General features: G+C 35.0%; 1 protein-coding gene across 10 annotated transcripts in view; it reads left to right on the top strand.

The window, feature by feature from the left end:
• The window catches only part of CDH18 (cadherin 18), a 1,123,620-nt gene that overhangs the window by 590,709 nt on the left and 509,779 nt on the right, over nucleotides 1–23,132 (top strand). For 6 of the 10 annotated variants that reach the window (XM_065546126.2, XM_065546125.2, XM_015451234.4 and 3 more), the window contains exon 1: nucleotides 22,403–22,514. The exons of the other annotated variants lie outside the window; for them this stretch is intronic. The gene's annotated coding sequence lies outside the window, so the exon portion shown is untranslated. Of the gene's footprint in view, nucleotides 1–22,402; nucleotides 22,515–23,132 lie in introns of those variants that run through there. 10 annotated transcript variants of the gene reach the window in all.

The raw sequence follows: 23,132 nt of genomic DNA, 5'->3' as shown, positions 1-23,132 counted from the left end.
AATTCTAGGTTTGCAATGCTTTACAGAAATCCAAGTCGATATTTAAGTAGTCAGTTGGATGTAAAAGTCTGAGGAAAGGAATTATCTAGAGGTATACACGTGAGAGTCTTGGGAATAAGACAAATGTTTGAAATTATGATCTCTGACAAGATTGCCTAAATTTGAGTACTCAGTAAAAAACAAAGGAGATAGTTATGAAGACCTCCAACATTTAAAACTAGAGAAAGCAAGTCTGGGAAACAGCTTGAAAAGGCACAACCAAAAAGGTGGGAGTAAAAGTAAGAAAATGGTTTGTCTCAGAACTTAAGGAAAGTATGGCTAATGATACAGAAAATTCAAATCAGATAAAGATTAGAAAATGCTCATTGGATTGAATGATATAGAAAATTTTATGAGACAGTCATTTGGTTGAATGAGAGGAACAGAAACCAAAAAAGAATGATATATTAGGCATAGGCTGGGCATGGTGGCTCACACCTCTAATCCTGGAACTTTGGGAGGCTGAGGTGGACAGATCAGTTGAAGCCAGCAGTTCGAGAACAGCCTGGCCACCATGGCAAAACCCTGTGTCTACTAAAAATACAAAAAATAGTGGGGCGTGGTGGTGCATGCCTATAATCCCAGCTACTCGGGAAGCTGAGGCAGGACAATCAATTGAACCAAGATCGTGCCACTGCACTCCAGCTTAGGGGAGACTCTGTCTCAAAAAAACATTTAAAAAAATTAAAAAGAAGGAGTGATGTAAGAGATTAAGAAATGGAAGATGGTAGAGGTTACACACACACACACAAACACCCACACACACACACAGATACACACACACACACCACTTTCTACTATGTTTTGTGGTAAATGAGAGAATAATATAGACTAATTCATCATTCATTTATGTAAATATCTGGAGTCTCCGTTGACACATGTCCCAAGAAGAGGAAAGAAAGCATCCCACAAGAAGAAAGAAAATAAATAAGATTATATTCTCATAGTTAATATTCAATGACAATCTGATGGATCAAAATTAAGACAGGCAATCCAGACATAAAGAGAGAAAATATTTTTCAACCCACCAAAATACTGCAAACATAGTACATTTATTATATTTTAAAAGTACAGAATGTATCTTCCAGAATGGAGTATTAGAGCCGTGAAAACAAAGAAGCAGCAGCAAATGTTGGCATTATTGCGTTATTCATCTATAAAGGGGTTTTCTTGGACAAATATTACCACATTTTTAGGAAAGATGAATTGGGTTCTCCTAGTCTGATTCCATTAAATATTTCAGTATTACTACCTTCCCTTGCTCTCCTGTTATCATGAACCTCTATTACAATAATTATTTGACTAGCTGGTTGACAGAATACACTATTGTGAAAACTTCATATACTGGTCTCCTTAGCATTTAAAGTTCTCTATATAGATTAACTTGCCACCAGTTAAACTAGTCACCAGTGATTTTATACATTCCTAATGTATATAGATTATGCTCTGATAGTTAATATTCAATGATGACCTGATTGATCAAAATTAAGATAAATCTAGACATAAAGAGAGAGTACAGTTCTCAATCCCCTGAAATACTGCAAACATAGTACATTTATTAAATTTTAGAAATAAAGAATGCATCTTTCAGAATACACTATTGTGTATTTATCTGCTTACAATATTGTTGTAGTGATACATGAGATGCAGATGGTAAACGTGAAAATGGAAATAAGGAAAAGCTCATATCTAATCAGAGATGTAAGTCCAGAGAAATAGAATCATTTCCTCCCATCGGCTTTCCTGGTGGCGGTGGGAGGTATACTGAAGTATATTTGCTGGATTCCAGAGTTTGTCTGTATACCCAGAAATTTCATTCTGTTATCAAGTAAGAACAAGCTCATCTCTTTAGACCAAACTGCCATTAACCAAGCTCACAATACTGATGTATAAAATCAGTACATTCTATGCATCCTATTTGAGGGTACATAACATAGCCCACCAGGAAAACTGATGGGGGAAAAAGATTCTATTCCTCTCGAGTAATGTCTTTTATTAGATGGGAACTTTTCCTTATTTCCATTTTCACCTTTACAAGTCTGCTTCTCATGTATCACTATAACAACTTTGTGGGCAGGTACCTTTAATTTTTCATTGCACCTGGCAAATTGCTCTAGACATATTGGCTACTTATAATAAAATAAAAATTCTAAATGTTTGTATAGTTTTATTGGTGTAAATTTGAGTATAGGCTGGGCATAAATTGCTTGGCAGCAAACTCGTGTTTAATACGCACTATCCCTTCACTTATTGAATTCTCTTGTGGTGGAAACTAAAACCCTAAGGGGCATGGGTATCATTGTAAACATGGTATATATTTTCAGCATCTTGGCCTTTAATATATAGATATTAGCTAAAAATGAAAAGTTCTGTACTGTATTTGAATGTTTTATTAGCATTAACATTCATGGGAAACACGGTTGCTATACACCCTCAAAGAACAGATTGCCCATAACATGCTCTGTTTGTGATGAGATATTAAAGACCAGTTCTCATAATTTTTCACTCCACATTTATAGATTTGTTTCTGCTGACAGAATAGTGGAAATGTAATTAAATGTTTAGTTTAATTAAAATGGAAAATAAAGGCTTGTTCTCAGAAATTCAGTGCAGCCCCAAAATAGCAAACATGAGTGATTATGTATCTCAAAAGCATGGTACTACTGGTTTCTACATGTATCTATTTTTTTGGAATTCTCAAATATAATTACATCCATATATTATATAATTCTCAAAGCAAACTGTGCATTGCCATCACACATACACACATCTCTACACACACAAGATGTATATGCAGAAGTCCTATTAAGTTTAGAATAATATTTATGTACAAAAATTGATCGAGGTTGGCCTAGTGAATTGATGTGATATGCTACATATTGAGAAACTCCCAGAATATGTCTATACCAGGGGTCAGCCAAATTTTTCTGTAAAGAGCCAGATAGTAAATGTTTTCAGCTTTGCAGGCCATATGGTCCCTGTCAAAACTACTCAATTCTGCTGTTGTAGCATGAAGCAGCCACAGACTATAATCAAGTGGGCCTGACTGTGTTCCAGTAAATCTTTATTTATGGACACTGAAATTTGAATTTTATATAATCTTCATATTTCACTAGTCTTATTTTGATTTTTCTTAACCATTTAAAAAATGTTAAAACATTCTTAGTTCACATACCACACAAAAACAAGTGGCAGGCCCAGTGACTTATGGTACACACACACACACACACACACACACACTCTTACTTTCCACATCCTGCACTTCAAACTATTAAATAAACATCTCTGATTTCAACTTCCGCTACTCTCTCTCTTGCTAATTCTGCACTGTTTACACTTTTTTCTTCCATGAGCCCTCCATCATTTCTACATTTTGAGTCATGCTTAAAAATTCCTTTCATATTCAAAGATTTCATGGACATTTAACTGTAATAGTTTCTTGGTATTTTTATGTATTCTTTTGTCTGGAGATTATTTATTTATGCAACAATTTTTTCAAGCATAAATCAACTCAGCACTGTCTTTTTGTGGAATGATGCCTAAGTCAACACTCTTTATGTATTTACTCTTGGAATGTGTATTTGCTACGTGTCAGATCAGCATCTTTATTCCAAATGGTTAGCCAGTGGACTCTCTATAATCAATTGAATAATCCATCGTTTTCGTTTAGAATTTGAAATGCACTTGGTAATATATTAAATCTTTGTATCATTTGTTATCTAATCTGGATTGTTTTTGGTTGCACTGAATTATTTCTTTACTTACATATAATCTTTATTTTTAAAATTATATTCAAAGTGTATTTGATGTTTATTATTTACTTTAATATGACTTCTCTTTTTCAAAATTGTCTTGGTACTTCCAGTGAATCAATTTTGAAATGAAATTTACATCATTAGCCAACCTAGAAAAAAATTAACTCAATATTAAGATGTGGTTGTGTAAATTAGTTAAATTATTTACCTGAAAATTGACCTATTTAATTTTCTCATTAAAAAAGAGATGTATCACTTTTAGATTCTTTTGCATTTTTGTCTTATATATGCATCATATTTGTCTCTAAGTTAACTAATATTATAAGAAATTTTTGTTGTGATTTTGAAAGGAACTGTTTTATATATTTTAGTGTTTCATTAGATTTTTAACATATTTTATAAAATTAATGTATTAAACAGACTTAACATGCAAAAAGCAGCTAAGTACTGTGTTTCATGACATATGTTTAAAACAAGATTATATCTTTATAATCATGGTAATGATTAATCCACACAACTACAAAAGTGTAGTTTCTAATTATAAAATACCATGTGCTAATTTAGGAATATATGAAAACAGGGAGAAGTAGGAAAAGGGGAAATCCAAAGTAAGTTCATGTTTTATCAATCTGAGCACTAACCCTTGTTTCCAATTATCATCTTAGTGAGCATCTTGGTTGCTGTCATTGTAGACATTGTAGATATCTTCATAGTTTAGAAATTCTAACAGTTCCAAATATTTAAATGAGAAGAAAAGTTTTTCCTTCAAGCTCTGTTCCCTAGAGTAATTGCTATTTTAAATTCTTTTGGTAGACAATATTATTGTAAATAATTTTATTATTCTCATAACTTGTGAAAAAATTATTTATCTATTAACTCCCTACTTCTAAAGAATAAATTTAACACTCTTAAATGACCTATTTCCTCCTGAACCCTTCCACTTCCCATCTCTAATTCTTCTAGTCTATGCCTTTATGGTTAAGAAAAATTCTCTTTTATTTCTCCAATCAAGTTTATTACTTTTAATAAAAATAATGAAATCTATATATTTACCCCCTTCCATCTTGCTTTTTCAATCTTGTGACATGTTATTTAGTGTGTTATATGTTTTTGAATTTTATATTGATTTGAACACCTAGTTGTTCTCTTATTTTCTGGCTTTATCAAAAGAAAATTCAATAAATATTTTAATGCCCATATGAAATTCTATCTCTTTCAAATTGTTACTCAAATGACAATCTCCAAATGTCAAGTGCTAATGGTCATTCTCCCAACGTGTCTAATCATAGAAATGAATTCATGGAAGATTGTTAAATATCCAGATGTTTAGACATCTTTACTGAAGAAGTTAATTTAGTTGGTCTAGGAAGATCCAAAATTAGTCTTATAATTAGGCAAAATTAACCTAATGATTTTTTGTCTGGATCTGTATTATTACCAGTATTGTTTGCATCAGTGTCTTCCTTTTGTTTACTTATTTTTCATTCTTTCTCATTTGGTTATTAACTATCTTTAATAACTTTAAATTTATACATATATGTGTGTGTGTGTGCGCATATATATATGTATGTGCGTGCGTAGGTATGTGTGTGTGTGTGTATATATATATATAGAAATTGTTGGCGAAGAACAGTCTGCTAAGGTTAGCGTCTAACGATCATTTCTCAAACTTATTTAATCATAAGAATCAATTTATCAATTAATGGAAAGTGTGTGTGTGTCTATACATATATATGTCTATACATATACATATATACACACACATATATATACACACACACACATATACAGTTTGTATATAAGTGTGGACTAAATTCCTGAAGTTTTCATGTTCAAACATACTTATTTTGCCATTATTTTTTATTGGATAATATGGCAAGTTATGCATTAATTGCCAGATTCAAGCATCTGTTCAGATTAGGCTCTGCTGCCGTCTCCTAGTATTCAGTGTCACTGGTGAGATGTCTAAAGTCATTTGGACGTTTATTTCTTGGTAGATAATCTGCTTTATTTATTTTTTTCTATATGGAATTCATTCAAATTTGTCTTTAGTTCTGGCATTTTCCGATTTCTCCAGAAATGTATATGTATTTTTTCCCATTATTCTCTTTTAGTATTTGGTTTGTTATTTCAATGATGAAGACTTGTGTCTTCCCTCAATCACAGGGATTCTTAACTCATTTTATTGGGTCTTGGAATTTATTTTTTATTTTCTCTGTTATTTGGAACTCCTCGTAGATAGATAGTGGAATTTGACACACCCTCTATTCCTCTTTATATTCATGTGATGTTTCCCTTTGTAGTGATTTCTTCAATGCCATACATTTTCAGCCTTTTCTTCTTTATCAACAATGTATTCTGTAGTACAGCCATTCTGTAATCCAGCCCATCTGTTGACTATTTTTAAAGGTTTGCCATCTTTTAAATTTACAAATATTTCCTATCCCAGAATTTTATTTATTCATTTCCAAAGTCAATAATTGTTCCATCTTAGATATCCTCATTACTGCTTAAGTTTCCTCATATATTGGCTGATTCTTGGTGACCTATTCATATTTATGAAAAATGAAGTTAATTAATGAGTATAGAAGACAATAGCTTGCCATACAATTGGGTGAAGTGATCTCTCCAATCAACCCCACCCTTTAATGGGAGGGCTGAATGCAAGAATCATATATATAAAGGAGCTGGATATTTAGACCTCCTTTAGCATTCATGTGATACAGGATGACAGGTCAGAGACAATGCCCAGTTGCTAAAATAATGATGATTTCACCTTAGTGTAATAGTCTCTCTGCTTTGCAGAAAACAGGAGATTCCCTTGGGGGTGGGGGGTGCTGTTGCTGGAGCCTTGGTAAGAAAAGAAAGTGGCTTGGACCAGTGAAAATAGTAAAAATCAGTCCAACCAGATCCAGACCATGTCGTGGGCTTGCTGATGAGTGAGAAGACTGATGTGATACCAAGGACAATCTCTAGCAGATTGGATTGAGAGCAAACAGCAAGTAGTTAACTTTAGATAAGAGCACAAGTATCATTGTAACGTGAGAAAGAACTAAAACTATGATACAAAAACAATGTATTAGATGCAAGTAGTTTACTAGATTTTCTGACAAGAAAAAAAATAGTTATTTTGTTATTATGTCTATTTTATAAATAAAATTGATATAGAATCTTTTGTTAGAGGAGAAAAGGAGGTTCTAGGACAGAGAAGAGACAAATAATTGAGAATTTTTGTTTTGGAAATTAAAAAAAAAAAGGGAAATATAGTACAATTACTAGGAAGAGACATTTGCCCACTTGAAGTCTGTGTTTACAATCTGAAGACAGAACAATTTATAGAGTAGTGTGACATTTATCCAGCAACTTGAAACTGTAACAGAAAATTACTATTTTAATCTTCTACCCACAACCCTCCAACATGTACAAGTACACACGCAGCCTCATACTGATATTTATATATGTTGCAATTTTAATAAAGTTTGCAGATTTGAATAACTTCGTGGGGTTTGTTGTGCCTTTTTAACATTCTAAACTGGGCCAAAAGCATTGCTTGACTCTTCTAAACTGGTTTTATATCTTTTCACATCCATATACTTATTCTAGCTGATTTCAGACAAAATCCATAAAAATTGGTAAAGGCAACACTGATAATGTTCTAAAATGATTGAGTAGGTTCACATCATAATTAATTAGCATGTAAATAGTGACAATTTAGCAGGAAACACGCCCAATAGGAGAATTGCTTTTTTGGGGTTTATTTTGGTTGGGTTCCTTTTTGACTTTTTCTCTGTTTCATATACACATTGTTGTGCTCTACAGATTTTGTGATTGGCAAACCAATCCTCTTTATCTCTAGGCTCTGATTTTTGTCCTCTGGAACTCTGAAATAGAGAAAAATCTATATCTCCCCTGAACAGATTGTGGATGGCAGCAGATCCCTTCTTTAGTCCTGCCTTTCACTTTTCAGAGAAGTAGGTAATCTCAATAGCACAAGATGTTAACAAATGAACCATATTGATATCTCTGCAAATCATTCCCTATTTTTCTTTTGTGATGTGTTCTCGTCCTTGTTGTGGTCACTTATAACGTAGTCACATTTGGAAATATGTTATATATATGTACAGTTTGGTAAAATCATAGTGGTAACTGAGAGGTTGTATCTATTGTTTTAACTATTATTTACTGAGCATATACATGCATCATATACTCTAAAAGGTAAATTACATAAGTTATTGCTTTCAGTATGTGTAACTAGTACAACTTATCTTCCAGAAATGTGCTATTCTACCATTAAAAGATGTGCAAACTGAGAGCCAGTGCTTATTAAAGGCAACGAACCAAATAAGTGGCAAAGCTAAAATTTGACTGAAGTTAGTCTGTATCCAAAGTATAAAGATTTGTTTTCAAATTCCATTAAAAAATAAACGAATGGCGTAAGAAATGTATCTGCCATATATGCAATAAAGTTCTGGGGGAATTCAGAAATGGTTAACTAAATGGGACCAATGATGTTTCCATAGAAAAGTTCTACAAATTGGATCCCCTTAATGTGTGGAGTACAATTCAAAACACAGTAGAAATGTACTGGAAAGATTTAGGGGACTTTAGAAAGGAAAATTCTGGCTTGAGGAACATGATAAGGAAACCATCAATGTCAATAATGACTAGTTAGTAACGATGAGCAGAACATATGGTTAGGGACACTGTGTGTAAAACTGCCAACCCTGATATATGAATATTGGCAGCTTGAGGAATCTTTAGATAGACAGAGTAGGACAATGACAGTGCCACTTTGAAAATGACTTGAGGCCTATGTGTATGCTCAGTGTGACTGCAGTGTTCTGGGAATAACCTATCCCTACCTACATTTTAATTTTGCCACTCTGAGGGCCTGATGCTGAGCAGAACAATGAATTTAAAACCTGATTTTCAGTGTTCACCTGAGCCTGTGGTGTAATTCTCAATTGCCTATGGTGACCGAAAGGCCTGGGCTTATACAACACAAGAGACCTACAGAGAAATTATTTCAGCACACCACATGCAATTGACTTGCAGTAAAAAAAGGAAAAAGAATAATGACATAAGGCATCCTGAGATATGAAAATGAAATCCCATTTTATCTAACCAATCTTCCTAGAGTCCCAAATTAACCCTGGCAATATGGAATTTATTTTGGACACACTTTCTGGACAATGCTTCAGAGACACTGTTCTCTTTTTAGCTTGTTCTGTTCTTTATGGGGTTGATGGCCTCTATACATTTTTTTCTGAGTTAAAAATAATCAGACTTTATGTCATGGTCTAAGTTTTCTTTCAAGATAGTAATATAAATAGCATTTATTATATAACACCTACTCTTTCTCTTATGCCCTCAAACACATATTCACCTATATACTCAGTAGGGGAAAGTACTAGAATTCACATTTCAACTGCTTGCTTTCAATACAGTCTTTAATTTTCTCCATGAATACGTATATATGCTTACCACTTGGCAGTCCTTTTATAAAGCAACATTGAATAAGCAAGGAAATGGTAAAGCATAGCTAATCACACATTCTCAAATGAAGATCAAGCTTCCCCTGCATTAAAATAAAGAGAAATTATGAGACTTCATTTGACAATTTTGCATGCTGTAGAATATGTAAATCTCTACTATACTAAGTTAATTTGATCTATTTTTAGTTACATCATTTTTTCACAGTCACCAAACCTTACCCTGGAGTTGCCACATTTTAATTTTGCCAACCTTCGCAAATGTGAGTAAACTTCTGTTTACTAATTAATAATATAAAGTTTTATTTTACTAAAATGGCTTTTTAAATTCATATCAACTAAATATTTTGTAATGTTTTCTGATCAGCTCTTCAGACTTTTCCTTTAAAGTGCCATTTTTCTTCTCCTTTGTTTTCTGTCCTCTATTTTTCTCCGTTCCATTCTCATCTTTCACCTGCTCTTTCTTTCTCTCATCATCTAGCTAGTTCTATCACTGATCCCCTAGAAACTTTCCTGTCATCCATGAGGGGCTGTACAGCATATATCATTATTGTTATTATCAACATAATCATCTGTGGCTGACTCATAAAATTATGTCTCCCACTCAAAGCTATTTTCCCAAGCCACAATATAATATTGCGAACTGACTCTTGGCTATCTCATCAAAATGTTTGGCTAACACCTCAGCATCAGCATATTTCAAACCAAAGCTATTATATTTCTAATCCGATCTTACAACTTTCTTCTCACTTTCTACTACTGACAGTGCCACTTTTTTTCTTCCAGGATCAAGCTATAAAACTCTTATTTTTAGCTCCACTGTGTGATGTGTAATTCTTTCTCTAAATGTCTCCAATTTGTTTACTTTTCCCTTTTTTATTCTTATACTAAGTGAAAGGCATTAATTATATATTTTTGGTTGTAACTATAAATTACAGCTTTTTTATCCTGTAACACAACCAGCAGAGTGCTAATCAACCACTGTGTATTCAGTCAATATAGTTTAGTAATCTATTAAAAATCTTGGATTATGTGGACAGTGTCCCCGCTAGGCCAACCCCATCCCTATATTGGGCTCTTATTCTAATGCATCTGTTCCCACATTACAAATCCACATTCTAATGCATTTGTACCTTATATAAGGTACAAAAACTAGGAACACTTTTCCTACTGCCTCCCACCCCCTCACCATATAGTTTGGTCTCACTGCAATGATGTGAAAGGTCAGCACTCCTGTTCTGTGACAGTCATCCTACATACCTAATTAACAAAAGAGATGATAGTCGAATTAGGGGACTATATGAATCTGAAAGAACTTGAGAGGGAACTGAATACATAATTTGAGAATTATCAGTAAAACAGAATAAGTGGAGCTTGATTCATTGGATTGGTAGAGTGGTGAGTCGGGCTGCTTCATAAGCTTGTGACCTCTGCAGATGTATAAAGCCCTATATTCAGAACTGGCCTCATGCTTGGTATTAACGCTCTGCGGTGGTCATCCTGAAATTCTCCATAATTTTTAACAATCCCTACATTTTCATTTTACACGGTTTTCTCATTCTCCCAATAATGTAGCTACTCCTTGTGGTGAGAAAAACATTGAGGGTAGTGTCCAGAATTATTATTATTATTATTATTAAGATGGAGTTTCAGTCTTTTTGCCCAAGCTGGAGCGCAATGACACAGTCTCAACTCACTGCAACCTCTGCCTCCCAGGTTCAAGTGATTATCTTGCCTCAGCCTTTCAAGTAGCTGGGATTATAGGCACCTGCCACCATGCCTGATTAATCTTGTATTTTTTGTTGAAACGGGATTTCATCATGTTGGCCAGGCTGGTCTCAAACTCCTGACCTCAGGTGATCCACCCGCCTCGGCCTTCCAAAGTGCTGGGATCATAGGCATGAGTCCCCGTGCCTAGCTGTGTCCACAGTTTTATGTAGGCAATTGTGAAGGAGTTATGTGTATATGTGTGTGTGTTTACAAGGGGTGTGTGTGTGTAAATAATAGTTCCTTCAATGATGTGAGAAGCCCTAAGTGAGGGACAGGTCTGGTATCTTCGTAAATCTCTTGTATTTTCAGGGACTTTATCTTATATTTTACTTTTTCTCTTTTTCCTTAGCACCTTATTATCTTTTATAGTTAACTTTCTCTTTAGGTAAACTGTCTTCCGCTCAAACAATGGTAATAATAATTTAACATTTCTTTCTTGAACTCCATAATGCTTTGTTTCAATGTTACAATTCTCTGCTTCCTTTATTGAAAAATCATTCCACCTTGTTCTATATTTTTTTCATTTACTACCAGGCTGTCTTCTTTTGCCACCAATTTCTTGACTGCCAATTCCGGTGTTACAAATAGCCAAACATAACATGAGAGTTCACTTCTTATACTATCAAAATTAATATGATTCATTTCTCTAAGCTTGGCAACCTTCTCTATTTCATTAATTTTGTGACCCTAAACTTGTGATTTTTTTGTCTTGCATCTATGACTGCTTATTTTCCACGTGAAAGGATTCTCCCCCTTAACTCACACTACAACACTAATACTGTTTAGGGTTCTGTCCTTCTTTCTGCCATCCTTGAAAAAAAATCCACAAAAAACAGATATTGAACAATTATATATAAATGTCTCCTCAAATTTTATTTTGAACTCTGAATTGTTCTCTTAGCATGAAACTAGTAACCAACTGGACAATCATTTGTTGATATCTAATGAGCCCATCAAAGTCAATGTGACCTCAAATCAATTTATTATCTCCTTCCCTCAAACTAGTCTTCCTCTGACAGTGCCCTCCCTGATGATGCAAACCCTCTAACCAGATTCATAACAGCCTGGAATTGTTCCTTGATCATCACACCCACCCATTTCCAAAGTCAATAACCAAAGTCATCCTATTTTAATTTTTTATTATTTTAAAATATTTTAGCCCATCTTCATACTTGTTTCTCCAGCAAAACTTATGTAGCCAATAAACTCGTAATAACATTCTAGATTATTCTGGATAGCTTCCAAACCGGTCCCCAAGTATTGAATTTTACTCCCCTAAGCTTGGCCACTTTGCCAGCGGGGCAGAGACTTAGTTGTGAAATCAAATATTACCATTTCATTATCCTGGTTTAAATCACTCATTTAATGAAGTCCAAGGCCCTTAACAGGAATATAACTTCTGCATGATCACTTTGCTCTGATTTTCCATTTCATGTTTCCAGGCTGCTTGTACCTTTCTTTTTGGATACAAGGTTTTATGAACATCTTTTAACACACTGTCATGTTCTCTGTCCTCTTCCTGTCATTTTAGAGTAATACTCTTTATTGTCCAACTTAGCTCTTCTAGGAAACTTTCTCTACATACTCAACATGAATTAAGAAACTTTCATGACACCTTATGCATGCCTTTATGATGGTATTGCATTATGATGAAATGTTGACATTTATGCATCCTCCACTGTATTATAAACTTCTTGAGGTATGGGCTGTAGCTTACCATTGTTGCAGTCCATAAACCTTGCACTTAGGTTGACCTGCAATCAGATGAAGCAAATGCTGGGATAGAAAACTTTTAAGTATACTTTCTATTGGTTCTCAAAGACTTTAGAGTTTACCTCTGCATAAGGATATGATTATGGACACATTATGTTACTCTCTGCTGAGTACCTAGGCATAGATGAAAACAAAGTGATACTGGAAGCCTAGATACAGGAGTAATTAATGCTTGAGACTGTCCAGCAATGGCCCAGAAAAGAAGATTGAATTTTGAAAATGTTGTATTCCATTTTATTCATCTTCTCAGAAATGCCTGAGTTCTATAGTAAGTCTGCTTTGGGGATCTTAAGAGAGAGTATAAAAGTCAATCAAAGTATATCATAAATGTGATACATGCTATAACAGTGTACAGCCATCCAGAATATTCTGGGAAACTATTTTTAAATTTCAATAGCTAGGCCACATTCTTTGGAGATTCTGATGCATACATCTCTGGAGAGATACTTGCTTTTTAAAACATTTTATTTAGTTTTAAAAGTTTTTCCATTCATCAATTTCTATTTTAGACCTCCTTATTATTTAAAACCTACCTCAAATTCTACCTCTCCCAACAATGCTTTATCAACTCATTGAAAGTAATTATTTTTTAATATAAAAGGGACATTATCCTTACATAACTTACGGAATCTATGGTATTGCACAGCATTTTAGTAACTTCTTTCTAGTTTCTTAGCTTCTTTATGTCCCTCTACAAAACCTAGATCCATTCTATGTTAACTGATATTCTGTTTGTATTTTCTGAATAAATCTAGTCATGTGTACATATATTCATATGTGTATGTGTTTATGTTTACAGAGTCCCATATTTTGGTAATGGGTAAGAAAGAACAATAGAAATTTCAGAACTTTCTAGCATATCCCCTGACTGACCATTAAGACAATTTAAATCCATTATATTTCCCAATTAGCAATAACATGATAGATAAATGGATGTGAACAGAAATTATGAAAGGAAGACAAGAAAATGATCAATAAACACTCTGGTAAACACATGAACAGAAATTGAAACAATGAGATATTAATTTTCAACTATTGAATAAGCACATAGAAGAAAATGGTATTGCTAGAAGGTAGTGAGGAACTATTTAACCTTTTACACTTCACTAATGGTGTTGGGAAGCAGTAAAGTAATCATGAGTTTCGAGAAATGTTCATATATTTTACCTAGTAGTTAGAATTTCAGTAATCTTTTCAAGTGCCATAGTCAGGGACCCAGGAAAGATTTATAAACTGCGATGTTCATTAAATCATTGTTTATATCAAAAACCTGGGAAGGACATTAATGTTCAGTAATAGAGAAAATCCAAAACATGTACACTTTAGAACATAATGCTGATAATTTATTGAAAATATTGTGTAAGAACTTCTAGTGACAGAATAATCTGATATATTAAATGTTAAGAGGCTCAATATACGCATCATTTTTCAAAGTCTCTCATAAGATGTTCCTAAGGAAAACAGTAATTTTGGGTTACTATATATTACTATACTTTAGGGGATGGGCACAAATGCACATTAGTCAATTGAATATAGTTCTGTAAAGATCAATGATTTGGTCAACCTTAAGTTCAGATTCATTGAATATTAATAAAATAACCCTTTTTTTGTAAACAAAAGTCATTAAAATGATTTTGAACATTTGCCTCTTTACTGGTACTATAAATATTGTGCCCTGAGTGCAATATAATATTTCTTTGGTGGTTAAGAATCTTAAAATGCTTCAGGATCTTCTAAATGTCAATTTTTGTTACATAGAGCCAAAAAGTTAAATGCAGATATGGGAGGTTGAACTGAGTGAGTACTATCCCCAGGATATTCAATGGAAACTATAGTTTTCTTTTAATGAAAAGCTTCCAGGTAAGATTTTGTTTATTTGTGACTTGCCTCTTTCTGCTATAAAGGAAAAGGAAGCACAGAGAGCAAATATGATTTATGATAGTAGTACACATTTACTGAGCGCTTACAACTGGGATTTAGATAGCCATTATCCAAAGTCTTTGTTATGCCAAAGACTATACTAGACCTTTTGGCACATTTAAAGTTTTATTATTTTTTTTAAGTTTGCAACAGCTCTATCAGATAAGGGTAGTATCCTAGTCTAAAAGTGAGGTAATACGTTCAGAGAGTAAAACAATCTGGTTCAACAACTCTATATTTAATATGAGTGGTCAATGTATGGCTTGACTCTATGTCTTCCAATGCCAGTCTTGAGTTATGTATATTATACCTAGCTGCATTAAGACATTTTTTGTACCAGATACACATTTGTAGCTTGCATTCAATTAATAAACAGATATGTAAATATATAATGATAAAAAAGCAAGTTTACATAAATTCTACTATATGCCTGATAGTTTTCTATGCATATTTAATTCTCCTAGGAAGCCTAGAAATAGGTGTGGTGGTTTATTATATGTTTCAATGTGAATGGGCTAAGTGGTGCTTAGATAGCTGGTAAAACAGTACTCAAAGTGTGTCCAAGGGTGTTTCTGGAAGAGCTTAGCCATTTACCGTGGTAGACCACCCTCGTCAGTGTGGGTGTGCTTCATCCAATCCGTTGAGTGCCTGAGTAGAATAAAAAGGAAGAGGAAAGGACAAATTTGTTTCTGCTTGAGCTGGAATATCTTTTCCTGTCCTTGAGCATTGGTGCTCAAGCCTTCGGGTTTGAACTGGAAATACACCAGCTTTCCTAGGCCTCCAGCTTGCAGGCGCAGATCATGGGACATCTTAGACTCCATAATTGCATTAGCTCTTTGTCTATATATCTTTTTCTACATCTCTCTCTCTCTCTCTCTCTCTCTCTCTCTCTCTATATATATATATATATATATATATATATGTAGTCTCTTTCTCTCTATATATACACACATACAGACACACATGTACATCTCTGTGTATATATATACTGGAAGAGGTTAGCATTAGACGTGGTAGACTGAGAAAAGGAAAAAATGTTATTGCTAGAAAGTAGCAAGGAACTAATTAATCTTTTACTCATCACTAGTGGTGTTGGGAAGCAATAAAGTAATCATGAGTTTTGACAACAATTCATATATTTTACTTAGTAGTTTCAATTTCAGTAGCCTTTTCAAGTGTGATAGTCAGAGACCTAGGAAAAATTTATAAATGGAGATGTTCATTAAAACATTGTTTATATCAAAAACTTGGGATGACATTAATATTCAATGATAGAGAAAGTTATTTACCACATTACTTATCAGTCAGGGTTCTCCAGAGAAATAGAACGTAGGGAATAGAGGTGTGTGTGTGTGTGTGTGCGTATATATATGCATGCATGTATGCATATATGTGCACATATGTGTGCATGTATATATGTGCACATGTGTATGTGTGCATGCATATATGTGCACATGTGTATATGTGCATGCATGTATGTGCATGTGTATTGCGTATGCATGTATGTGCATAAGTGCATGTGTGCATGTGTGCATATATATGTGCATATGTGTGAGTATGCATGCATGTGCATATGTGCATGTGTGCATGCATGTATGTGTATACACATATGTATGCATGTATGTGTGTGCATGTATGTATACATATATGCGTATGTGTGTATATATGTGCACACATATACACACATATAGATATACACCCTACCAGATTGCATTCATTCAGTTGACAAAGCTGATACCATCTCTAACTCCTCCATTTCCTCACCATTTGAACTATACCCATTCCTTGCTTTTTCTGTAGCCTACCTCTACTTTATTCCTCTTTCAAGATTCAGAACAAAGAATACAGCTCAAAGAACACCTCCTCTCAGAAAGCATTTTCTCCAACAGGTTAAACTAGGCTCTAATATTTTAGGCTGAAAAATACTTTTAATAGTCTGCCGATATGCCATTTTAGCGACTTGTGTTATAGTTAGAGGAAGCGTGGCATAATAATTAAGGGCACAGTATCTGGAACTAAACAAACATGAAAAATTACATAAATATATGTGCCTAATATCTTCATCAGTAAAATGGCCATGACATTACCTATTGTATCTGTCAGGGTTCTCCAGGGACACAGAACTAAGAGGCTAGATAGAGAGGTATAGCTATATATCTAATATCTATATATCTATATCTATATGTGTGTATATCCATATGCATGTATATGTGTGTGTACACATAAAAGATATATAGAGGTATATCTATATATCTAATATTTATATTTCTATATCTATGTGTGTATATATCTATATGTGTGTATATGTGTGTGCTACAGAAAAAGCAAGGAATTAGTATCGTTCAAATGGTGAGGAAAACAGAGGAGTTAGAGATGGTATCAGCTTTGTCAACTGAATGAATGCAATCTGGTGAGGCTAACAAAAATATACATTAATTAAAACCAACAGAATTAGCTATCATCTTAAAATACAATATTACAAGTAAGTTCTCAATATTTTTGGAATTCATCTTTAATAGTGTAGAGATAGTAATAGCACCACATTCATTGTGGTGCTTTGGTATTATTAAGGATGTCTAAATTTATATTTACACTTTTGATAACTGTCACATACTTGATTTATACTGAAATTATTGTCAGTAGAAATATCTAAATCATATTCACAGGTTTTGGTTCTAAGTCTGTCCCCACACTACCATATATTTAATACATTCATACTTTGGGATCCAGCTATGGAATTTCTACTTCATTATATTTGAGATGTCACTCAAGTTTTTCAAGAATACTGGCTCTGCTAAGGGACAATTTCTTCATGAACGACTTTGGTGTTCATGGTATTGATAAAAGCCAGTTTCAGGCCAGGTTTGGAGTTGGAGCTCTACAGCTATCTACTGGAAACCTTCCTTGAGTAAGGTTTGACATTTTCAAACATGCTTAGGTAGTTGCTTACTACAACACCACCCCAAAATTGTAGCAACACCCAAAAATTGTACTTAAAATTCTCCATGTAGGCTATAATGAAATCATGAGGGCTACGATGATGATGATGATGTAGAGAAAACAATATAATATAATATACATTTTTTCTATTTCCAGTCTTGCATATCTGGAATAGAAAGAAATGGCATTTTTCTAGAATGACTTATTTGTGAATGTAATGCAAACTCAGGCGGTCCCACTGTTTTCTCCTATAGTGGTCTGCTCATCTCCTTAATAAGTCATCTTATACCTTTTCCACTTTCCACATTTAGTTCAATAATTTCTAATTTATAGAATTCATATTCATTTAAGTTTTGAAAGTTAGGAAAATATTTGCTTAACTCTAGTCTTTCGGCACTAATTTATTCTCATCAAATCCCCAGTTTACCAACAATTGAATTTTGTTTTGTTTTGTTTTGTTTTTCTTAAAGTCTGGCATGTGCTTTATATTTTCTGTTTTAATACTTAAAGCTAGAATTCATAATCTATTATATTTTCACTTATTTTGGAACTCAGTGTCCTCATTTCATCATTTGCAGTACAACAATTATCTGTTTTACAGAAATAAAATATATATGTAATAGAAATTGAGGAGTTTTACCATTTGCTTTGTCAATTATTCATACTACTACATGGGAGCCAAAAAAGCTCATTGGTTCTTTGATATTATATATGCCTTGAAGAAAAATCTAAAAAGTGAACACATGGATCTAATTATTATTATGAATAAGGAATATGCTACTTTTTAGTATTAATTGCACATATGGTTATCTGTGAAACCTTCTTGATAGATGTCTTTCATTTTTCTGGGTTAATATTTTACTACTAGTCTGCAATTCTTTTTTTTTTTTTTTTTTTTTTTTTGAGATGGAGTCTCTCTGTTGCCCAGGCTGGAGTGCAGTGGCACAATCTCAGCTCACTGCAACCTCCACCTCCTGGGTTCACGCCATTCTCCTGCCTCAGCCTCCTGAGTAGCTGGGACTACAGGTGCCCGCCACCATGCCCGGCTAATTTTTTTTTTTTTAATTTTTAGTAGAGACAGGGTTTCACTGTGTTAGCCAGGATGGTCTCTATATCTCCTGACCTAATGATCCGCCTGCCTCGGCCTCCCCAAGTGCTGGGATTATAGGCGTGACACCGCGCCCGGCCTTCTGTGCAATTGTTAAACTGAAATGAGATGACAGAATGAGTAAAGGTTAACTTCATTAGGTCATCTTTCATACTATAGAGATCACCTTTTTATCAACTTGTTTTCTCTTTTGTTCTTTTAACAAAAATGTACAAACTGTAGTTCTTGCTAACCAAACACATAAAATAAATAGTTGTAGAGAAATTTTCCTGTTCCTTTATAATTTACTAGGTCTTTTTCTTTAGATAAAAATCAGATCACATATTTTGATATTCTTGTAAACAAAAATGGTAACTACATAGAGGAGATAGATACATTAGTTAGTTATAAGATGATCATTTCACATGGTGTATGTATAGCAAAATATCAAGTTGTATACCTTAAATATATAATAATGTTTGTGCCAATGATATCTCAATAAAACTGTTAATGAGCCAATGCACCATGTTTGTGCAGTTGACTGTTCTAAAAACTGAATTGTAACAAGAGGTATCTCTAAATTTCCTTTACATTGCTCCCTTATTCAGGTTTGGAAACATCACATAGCTTGCTAAATTTCCAGGGTAAAATTGAGCATGAGATGACATCTAAAGAGACAATTTTCTGAGTCCCTCTCTCAGAAAACGATCACAATTTAGCATGACAATTTTATCTTTCCAGGTTCTATGGTTTGACCAGCATCAATCGTGTGTTGGATGTTTCTCTGTCACCAGCTAAAATGATTCTAATAACTCTCCCAAGGTAATCAAAGTGGGAATTCAGTATCAGAAATGTCCATGCTTTCACTTTCAGAGATTAGTTCTGTAATAAATTCTGGTGACTGATGCATTGTCCACTTTTTTGAAGTAATCTTTGACATAAAGAGAAAACAAACACCTGCCCACCACCTGACTTTCCCTAACCAGCAAGTTCCACATTGGTTCACTTGTCATTGTCGTCTCCTCCTCCTCCTCCTCCTCCTCCTCCGCCTCCTCCTCCTCCTCCTCCTCCTCCGTTTTAAGGTGAAAATACAAGAGATGCACTAAGTGGCTGACGGGTCTACTTTTCAATGGCTAGGGAAAGTTGGCACAGTTTCAGAATGTCAAACTCCAGAAGTCATTTAAACCCAGGGTGTATGCATCATTGGGATTGTGGAGAATCTAGAGCCCTTATTCCAAGAGTGTGGTTTCATAGATACAAATCCTTCCTGGATGAATGAATTCTTTTTTCTAGAAATGGATTGTCCTGGTTGGCAGTGTTGACAATTCTTTCTGCATGTCATTGCACTCAGGAGCAAGTGCCTGTTGACTTCCATTATGACTGTCCACTGGATGCACTTATTACAGTCTTATCTAGGGAAAACCACCAAGGAAGACCAGCAAAAGCAGGTTTTGTTTTCAAGTATGTCCCTAGGATGCTCATTGCTTGTGTCTCAGCCACTGCTTCAGTAGCAAGCTGAAAAACAAACGTTTTATTTCATTCAACTAGAGGCCATCAAATAAACAGAATTAGGGTTTTCTAGAGAATGTTATTACATGAACTTTAACAATTAAACTACAGGACTTCTTACAGACTTAAAGATTCTTTTTCTATCCCTTTTATTTTTCATAGCTATTTCTTTGGGCAGTCAGGGCTTCATCAACATAGAAAGATTAGAAATGTATTCTCTCATCTCTTTCAATAAACTGAAATAAATTAAGAATTTGTGTCTGGACACTACACAAGGAGAATCCCCCCATTTAAAACAGTAGCTGCATAAGAAAGAATATATAATGCACAATATAATACTGGCATATTGATGCTGCTGTTTCCATTCCATTTTTTTCTAAAAGTTTAAATTTTAGAAATTTCCAAATTCTAATTGACTTCTAATGTCTTCCTTAAGAGCAACAGAACACTGAAATGTTCAATTCCTTCCCAATTAGAAATAACCCAGTTCTTGTTCTACCTCATTGCTCCTGTTAGTTTGTTTAATCTTTTCGAAAGCTAAATAAAATTAAATCCTTCCACATTTCACATCACTCAAGCAAAATAGTCAAATATGACTTTAGCCGATTCAAACATTCACTCTCAGACCCTTTAAACTTCCAAGAAATACAACTTACCTTATCTTTTCAACCTCTTTGATCTTTCTCAGGGAAGAAGAAAAGAGGGGGTAATTAATTAGAAGTTGTATAACCTTACCAAAAGTTTATCATAAGTTTGAACAAGTACACAGATGTTTAAATATTCACAGAGACCTGCTAAAGTGAGGATTGCCTTCCAGGTTTTGGAGTAGTTTCCTGAGGCCCCGAGAAGGGTAAAAGCTTAAACAGGTTCAGGTGTAAAGATACGTCCCACTCGTGATTTGAATCCATGTATTCTGGCCTTTAGAGCTTGTGCACCCTATAACTCTACCTCTCTTAAGCTTAAGTCTTTGTTCCTTTAAACCTCTGAACCTGGGCATTTGTAGTTTTATCAACCAAGCAGAAAAAGTAATATCGTTCTCTTAGTGTTTGCAATGACGGGGGTCTTGTACAATTCTCAGTATATTTGCCAAGGGACCCTTAGAATAGCCATTCAATTTACATAAACTCCTACACTTGTTTACTTTAAATAAGGATGCTTGATGTTCTTAATGGGTGAATGTGGGTGACTTCGTGCAGGGAGAAAGTACTAAAGTTGTTTCAGATGTCCAAATCAGTTTTGAATGCAGCCCATCAGACCTCAAATCCCTGTTATCAAAAGCTATGTACATTGCAAATCGATTTAATTTATTCTGGAGTAATAAGAGGTGAGAAGTTTGTGTGTGTGTTAGGTTTCCTGGCACAAGCAAAGGGAGTTGGAAAAGGATCGCAGCTCCTATTCGTCCTCACAAATATAAATGCTGACCTCCAAGGGGAAGCTCTGTCTGATATAAACCCTCCATACCTTGAGTACTTTGGGTGAAGGCGTTAAAGGACATCACTCAAGCGAAATCTCATGGCTACCACCGGACTATGGATCACTGATGAATGAGCCAGCAGTTGAATGTTTAGCAGGCTGTGACGACTTTGCACGGGAATATGAAAATTTATTACCAGCTTGCCACATCAGCGCCTGCCCTGCCTGATTTCCTGGTTCCCTCCCGGTGGCTACTCCCACTCCATCTGACAGGCAAACCCCTCTCGCTCCCCAGTTTCCCCTCCCCCGCAGAGAATTGATGGTCTAAACTGTCACGGAGTCCTGGCCGTCATTTTTCAAGATATCTGGTACTTAAGATGATGCCTTTGGATCAGGGATTTTACTTAGGAGTAGTAGTATGAGCTGAATTGTTTTCCACATGACCTTGCTGAGGGGGCTAAAGGGTGTCCGTTTTGCGTGCTGTGGAATTTGTGCGGCCCCAAAAGTGTGCACGATGGGGGGTTGGGGGGAGAAGGAGGCAGAAGGGAAAGGAGCCGCGGAGAGGAGAGCCAGGGAGAAGAGGAAGGAGGAGAGACCTGGAGAGCGCAGCATCAGGCAGACAGGCGCCGCCAGCCAATCAGAGGCGCGCTCGGGAGCTGCAGAGACCCAGCCTCGGAGCCCAGGGCTCGAGGTGCGCGGAGCCTGAGTCTGGGCTTTCCGAGGACCGCGAGCAGCTGTGCCCAGAGCTCTGGGAAAGTCCCCTCTTTGCTTCTTTAAATTAAGTTCCTTTCCACCAGTTAGGGCAAGTCAGCCAAGGTAAGGCTTCAATAAATGACACTTTACTGTGTAGTGACATGAATATTTTTGTGTACAGCGGGGCTGCTTTACCCAGTTCTGAGTCAAAACAATATTGGGTGAAATCTTCCTCTCCTACGGGTTTCACAGGATCGAGGGCTGAGGGGAAAGTTGTAGCTAATGCCGGCTGCCTTGTCGCTGGTATACATTTGGATTTTCTTATGCAGGAATGCTGCCATAGAGCCTATCGAATGCGAGTCTCAGAATCCAGCTGCGTGTCTGTTTATGTTTATCTGTGGCTGTGCTGTTGTCTTCCCTGAAGAAGTTGGAAGGATACTCTCTGCAAGGCACATTGCAATAGTGATGGCACGAGTATAAGCTGTCATTTATGTGTATCTGTAAAAGTGGAGGGACGCATGGTCAGAATAGAAACAGGGGCACTGAAATTGAATTTTTGATAGTGTTTTTTTTTTTTTTTTTTTTTTTTTTTTTTTTTTTTAATTATTGTCTTTCCAGTATCCTCTAAAATTACGTGATTTCTGAGCACCGAAACTGCAGCAGGACAAGCCTCATTTATATTCTTTCATTCTTTTTTTTTTTTTTTTTTTCTTCCCACGAATCCCAGCCTTAAATGCTTAT

The sequence above is a fragment of the Macaca fascicularis genome, chromosome 6, assembly GCF_037993035.2.
Source record: "Macaca fascicularis isolate 582-1 chromosome 6, T2T-MFA8v1.1".
NCBI classification, from domain to species: Eukaryota; Metazoa; Chordata; class Mammalia; order Primates; family Cercopithecidae; genus Macaca; species Macaca fascicularis.
This window is presented reverse-complemented; position numbering and strand designations above follow the sequence as displayed.